This window comes from Spermophilus citellus (assembly GCF_964194105.1).
Source record: "Spermophilus citellus genome assembly, chromosome: 2".
Taxonomy (NCBI): domain Eukaryota; kingdom Metazoa; phylum Chordata; class Mammalia; order Rodentia; family Sciuridae; genus Spermophilus; species Spermophilus citellus.
Genome location: NC_138183.1, coordinates 32237637 through 32243636, shown reverse-complemented (window position 1 = coordinate 32243636; position 6000 = coordinate 32237637). Strand labels below are relative to the sequence as shown.

Below are 6000 nucleotides of genomic sequence, written 5' to 3'. Positions count from 1 at the left end.
CTTCCTGGTCTATTTGCATCCCCTCTTGCTCTTCTAGAAAGCTCTCTACATGGAGTCCTATGTGTGCTGGTTAAAAATTTAAGGCCTCTCACTCCAGTACACTGCATTGCCTGCTCCACTGGGTCCTTGAAGTGTTTTTCCTTGGCCAGTTGGCACTGTCAGAAGAGGGCACTGGAGAGACACTGGCAGAGGAAGGAAAGACTTTTCTCTCCTAGTTGGGATGTGTGGCTCTGTGCAGACTCCTGCAAAGTGCTTGTGTCCTAAAGTGTTGATCTCCTGTGGCATCACCTTGGGCACCAGGCTTCTGAGCCCAGCTTCTGTGCACCATGGCCAGCAGCAGCCAGTGGCTACAAGTTTTCTGTGACACCTGAGATACCTCCTTTGGGGTATTTTTTTTCCTGGTGCCCTAAAGGGTGAATTTTCAATAAGTTCTATCACTGAGATGTCCCTGCCCATGGCTGTGCCTTCTCTAACTGTGCAGGATCTCAGGCACGGGAGCAGAAGTTTCCTCCTAGGGTGGAGTTTATATCTGCTATCCTTATATCTGCTATCTCTTCTTTTTTTCAGTTTTCCTCATTTCTTATGGGCCAGTCCCTCCAGTCTCCTGTTAAATAGCTAACAATTGCCCATACTAAACTTTCCCTGTTAAAATTATTGTATGGTTTCTGATTCCTGATTGGGCTCTGACTGGTACATAGTGTGATCTTTTTTGAATGTGAAACAAATTATCAGACCTTCTGGCTTAAAAGCTTATTATAATTTCACTCCTCTTATAGGATAAAGAAAAAGCCCTCATTTTCACATTTCGGAGGCACTGCACCATCTAGCCCTGCTTTACCTCCTGGTCTTATCTCATTTCAGACTCCCCGTTACTTTCCTCTTGCAATGGGGCAAAAGCAGACACTATAAAAACAGAGACTATTCCTATTTCTGGAATCAACTTCTCTCTCCTTTTCACCTGAAATCCCTACTCACTTCAGGACACCGCTTAATTATCTTATCCTGAGGAATGCTTTCTCCACCTTCTCTAAGTTGAATCCTTTTTTTATTTTTTGGTACTGGAGATTGTACTCAGGGGCACTCAACCATTGAGCCACATCCCCAGCCCTAGTTTGTATTTTATTTAGAGACAGGGTCTCACTGAGTTGCTTAGTGCCTCACTTTTGCTGAGCCTGGCTCTGAAGTTGCTATCCTCCTGTCTCAGCCTCCCAAGCCACTGGGATTACATACATGCACCACTGCACCTGGATCAAATAATTTTATTCACTTTCAGAGCATGAGGTACAACTTCTTCAGACCATTTTTCATGGTTGTACTTTTACATATACTCCTGTAGTTTTTTTGGACTAAATACCTGTCTCCTCTCCTATAGATTATAAACTCCTAGAGGGCAAGGGACTCTGGTTTTCTTGGTTTCTGTGTAGCACCAGTGTCCACCCCTGCCCGCCACCCCCCCCCCCCCAAAAAAAAAGCTTGCAAGCCTTTGGTGTTGGTCCTATAATGTCTATGTCCTTGCTTCTGTTTGCCACAAGATGGCAGCTAAGACACTCCGTGCTTGATTTCCTCTGTGAAAGAAGTAAGGCTTCAGGCTGAAATGCCTTTGAGCCAGGAGGGGATGGGATCCCTTTGAAGTGAGGGACTCTCATGTTACCGAAGATTTCTCTGAAAGTGGCCTCTGCATCTTGACTTCTTCACTGACTGCTAGGAACAGTCAGGAATACTAACAAGCAAGACAAAGGGAGGTTCTCTTTGGTGAGCCCCAGGGGCTATTGCATTATTTAGAAATCAGTTTAAGGGAGAGCACAAGAACCCTGAGCTCTAACTGACCTGAGAAAATAGAACCCGCGGGAGTATTCCCTGCTCCTCTTCCCAGGCTTTGTTAACTGTAAGTTCTAGGGGAAAGGTCTAGAGCCGGGGGCCAGCACACTATGGCCCCAGGGCCAGATCTGGCTTTCTGTTTTTGTCAGTAAAGTATAATTGGAACACACGGCTCATTTGTTGACATATCTTCAGTCTTTTATACAACCAAGAATAGTTCTGACAGAGACCATATGGCTGCAAAGCTCAAAGTATTCACTATCTGACCCTTTAAAACTGTTTGGGAATATCTGGTCTAGACAGATGTAAGCTTCTTAGGAGCTTTAATATCTGGATAGCATTTAGATGATTTTTTTTTTTAAGTGACTTGACTCTTTTGGAGGAGAGATCTGATTTTTTTCTAAGAAGCAATCATTTTGGGCAGAATGATATGGATCCCTTGAGGTTTCATTTTAGGATTTATGTAGTCAGGTCTGCTAAATCTTTTTATTTTTTTATTTTTATTTATTTATTTTAAGAGAGAGAGAGGAGAGAGAAAGAGACAGAGAAATTTTAAAATTTATTTATTTTTTTAGTTTTTCGGCAGAAACAACATCTTTGGTTGTATGTGGTGCTGAGGATCGAACCTGGGCCGCACGCATTCCAGGCGAGCGCTCTACCTCTTGAGCCACATCCCCAGCCCTTTGTTTTTTTAAGTAGAAAAAAATGGGTATATATGATGTGAATTTCTTGTAGTTTTTTAGCATGCTTTCCCAGAGCAGGACTGTTTTACTAATTACTTCATGTCTTAAGATACCAATTAAAGGCCCTGTAGCTATTTATGATTCATTCAAGAAATATTCTTGGCATAGCTAGTTCCAGTGGTGCCTGCCTGCAATTCCAGGAGTTGGAGGCAGGAGCTTCACAAATTCAAGGTCAATTTTAGCAACTTAAGAGATCCTGTCTCATGTTATTAAACCACTCAATTCATTGACATCCTTCATAATCTACCATGTTGTATCTTCTATCAACATTAGTTCCATCACTGATGTTTTATATGTCTTCTTTCAATTTTGTTGAAAGTAAGGAATTAAAAGCTAACTGACTTAGAAAAGAAAAAAAAAAAAAGAGATCCTGTCTCAAACTAAAAAAAGGCTGGAAATATACCTCAGAAGTACAGTGCCCCTGGGTTCAATCCTTAGTCAGTCTCTCTCTCTCTCTCTCTCTCTCTCTCTCTCTCTCTCTCTCTCTCTCTCTTTGACACACACACACACACACACACACACACAATCCTGGCATAGATGGTTCGACTTAATTGAGTTTCTAAGTATTCAGACATTGCTGAGTCAGAACCATGTTAATTAACTTTGTGAACAGTTAAATGCCCTTCATACAGATTCATCTTCCTGCCAAACCCTTTGGTAAAGATTGTGGATCTTTAGTGTTCTTATATTTTCAAAACCAGGAAAAATTAGAACCAAGCTCATTATTTTTGTGTGTATACAGACAAGATTAGCTGAGCCTTGTCAGACCCCGTCATTTGATAACTGTGGCCTCTTAGAAAGGTCTGTTTCTAGCAAGGCCTGCAGAAAGGAAATTTCTCAGCTCCTGAGTAGTGGTGAGGATCTAAGCAAGTTGGTTGTCTACCTTCCTCTTAACTGCACCTTTTTTTTTTTTAGGAAGTTTTTCAGGCCCATAGGGGAAATCCTGCTTTAGATCCCAAGGAAATTATGTATTAGGACCTTTCTGTCTACCTAAGAAGGGAATGAGGCATGGGACAGTGTCAGAGACATAGGCTTGGTCACATCTTCCCAGAATCCTCTCCAGATTATTTGCAGTTAAGATTATTTTAAAAAATTATGTTTCAAAATAGTCTTTTTATGTATTTATAACCTATAACTGTGATTATTTATACATATTTAAGGGATTTCAATGTTTAACTTCAGTTCTTTGCTGTTACAGAATTCTTAATATTGATTTATGCTTCAGTATACTGATTTCTTCAAGTATTTTAGACAGTGAAGGTATGTGTGTTATATATTTTATATATATTTACATGTGTGAAGTTATAACTTTATGTTGTTTTCATGTATTTAAAAAGTGGCTGGTCTTTTTCTTGAAAAATACTATATTATAATGTTAAAGAATATTTTTTAAAAACATGAAATCATAATGTACAAAGAACATGTACAAAGATTTTCTTTAACTTGATTAATGAAGGAACAAATAAGATGTTACAATTGATCTGAAGGGAAATTTAGAGAACCACACATTTGAATGAAAACTAAGGAATGCTGGGTTGAATTTATAAGTAGGTACAACAAAGGTCTACCTATAAGGCAATAATCAATTATATTCTACTAAACAATTTACATTTTTATGGATAAAAATAATTTACATTATTTCCAATTTTCTATAATATACAGAGTTATAACATAGCTCAAAAGCAATAAAAGGCTAATATAATCTAGATGGATGTGCTAGACAGATACTTTATTATTTCTTTGGTCCATTTCCATACCTTTAACAACTTTTTCTCTAAATAATAACATAAATGTTTACTTTGTCTGGTATAGTTATAAACACATTGTCTATTTTTAATTTAATGAAACTTCAACAAATTATTTCGGAGATGAAACAATGATGGCATTAATTTGCTCATTTCAAAATGAAGGGGCCAGAATTTGAAAATACTGCATATTATCCTATATGCATAAAATTATTCATATATGCATGTTTTTGTATATACAAATATTTTAGGATAAAAGAATGCAGTCTTTATCATCAATTAATAAGATAGTCATGATTTGTGTTAAGAGAAATAAAGGAAGATGCAGAATAATGTGTGTAGACTCATTTTATTTCTATAAAAATAAACTAACCTAGAGTGATATGAACTCTTATTCATTGCTGATGAAATTGCAAAGTGGTACAGCCACTTGGACAACATCCAGGAGTTTCTTACTAAGTTGAAAAATTAGGTCAACACAACAACATGCAATGCTTATAAATAGTAGCTTTATGTGTATTTGCCAGAACTTGGAAGCAGTCAAACTGTCCTTTGGTAGGTGAATGGATAAATAAACTGTGGTATGTCTAGATAATGGAATATTATTTCATGCTATGAAGAAATAAACTGTTAAGTCGTAAAAAGACATTGAGGAAACTGAAAGGCATATTGCTAAGTTAAAGAAGCCAATCTGAAAATGCTACAAACCATATGATTTCAATTATATGACATTTTGGAAAAGGCAAAACTATGAAGATAGTAAAAAGATAAGTGGTTGCCAAGGTTTAAGAGGGAAGGAGGGATGAATAGGTAGAGCACACGGGGTTTTGTAGGACTGTGAAGCTATCCTTGCTATACTTGTGAAGCTATACTTTGTGATAAAATGGTGGATACAGTCAATATGCATTTGTCAAATCCATAGAATATACAATACTAAGAGTGAACCTTAAGATAAATAATGGATTTTTGGGTGAAAATGATGTGTCATTTTAGGCATGTCACTTGTAGTACCACTTTGGGGTGGGATGTTAATAGTGGGGAAGGTTGTATGTGTGCATGGGAAGAGGTTATATGGGAACTTTCCATTCTTTCTACTCAGTTTCTCTGTGAGCCTAAATCTGCTCTAAAAAATAAATTTAATATATTTAAATATATTTAAGAAAAATCAAACTAACCAACAATCAAGCAAAACCCTTATATTTGTATTTAATATGTTTGTGGATGTTTTTGTGACTAGGAGAAAAAGTCTCAACACTGGTTTTATTAGGAATCAAGGGATGGGGATGGGGTACTAAGTATGGATGGTTGTTTTGTATGTGATTAAACTAGCATGCATTACTTTTTGCCCATGTGAAAGTCATTAAAGTAAAAGATTGAGACAAGTGTAAATTTCTTCTTTAGCAAGCTGTATGTATATGAAATTTCTTTATTTCATCTATTTTTAATATTTAACTTTGCTGAATTTTTGTTGTTATCCTTCATAAATGTGTCTGGTTAGATTTTTGTGATAAGGTGACAGTTTTTGTATTTTACAGTTTTGCCTAAGGGATAGTGGGCAATCATGACAAGGTGATCAATTTAAGCTCCTTCTGATAATTTTATGAGTCCCTCATTTTGACTAGATTTTGTGACATGTGTTCATCTTAGTGACAACTATTTCAGGGGACTGGTAAGAGGAATCCAGATTGAAATGA

General features: G+C 37.1%; 1 protein-coding gene across 1 annotated transcript in view; it reads left to right on the top strand.

Annotated features, from left to right (window-relative positions):
- The first annotated feature begins 3755 nt into the window (after positions 1 to 3755).
- Positions 3756 to 6000, top strand: part of PLPPR1 (phospholipid phosphatase related 1) — a 660783-nt gene continuing 658538 nt past the window's right edge. The window contains exon 1 of the mRNA XM_081280540.1: positions 3756 to 3821. The gene's annotated coding sequence lies outside the window, so the exon portion shown is untranslated. The remainder of the gene's footprint in view (positions 3822 to 6000) is intronic.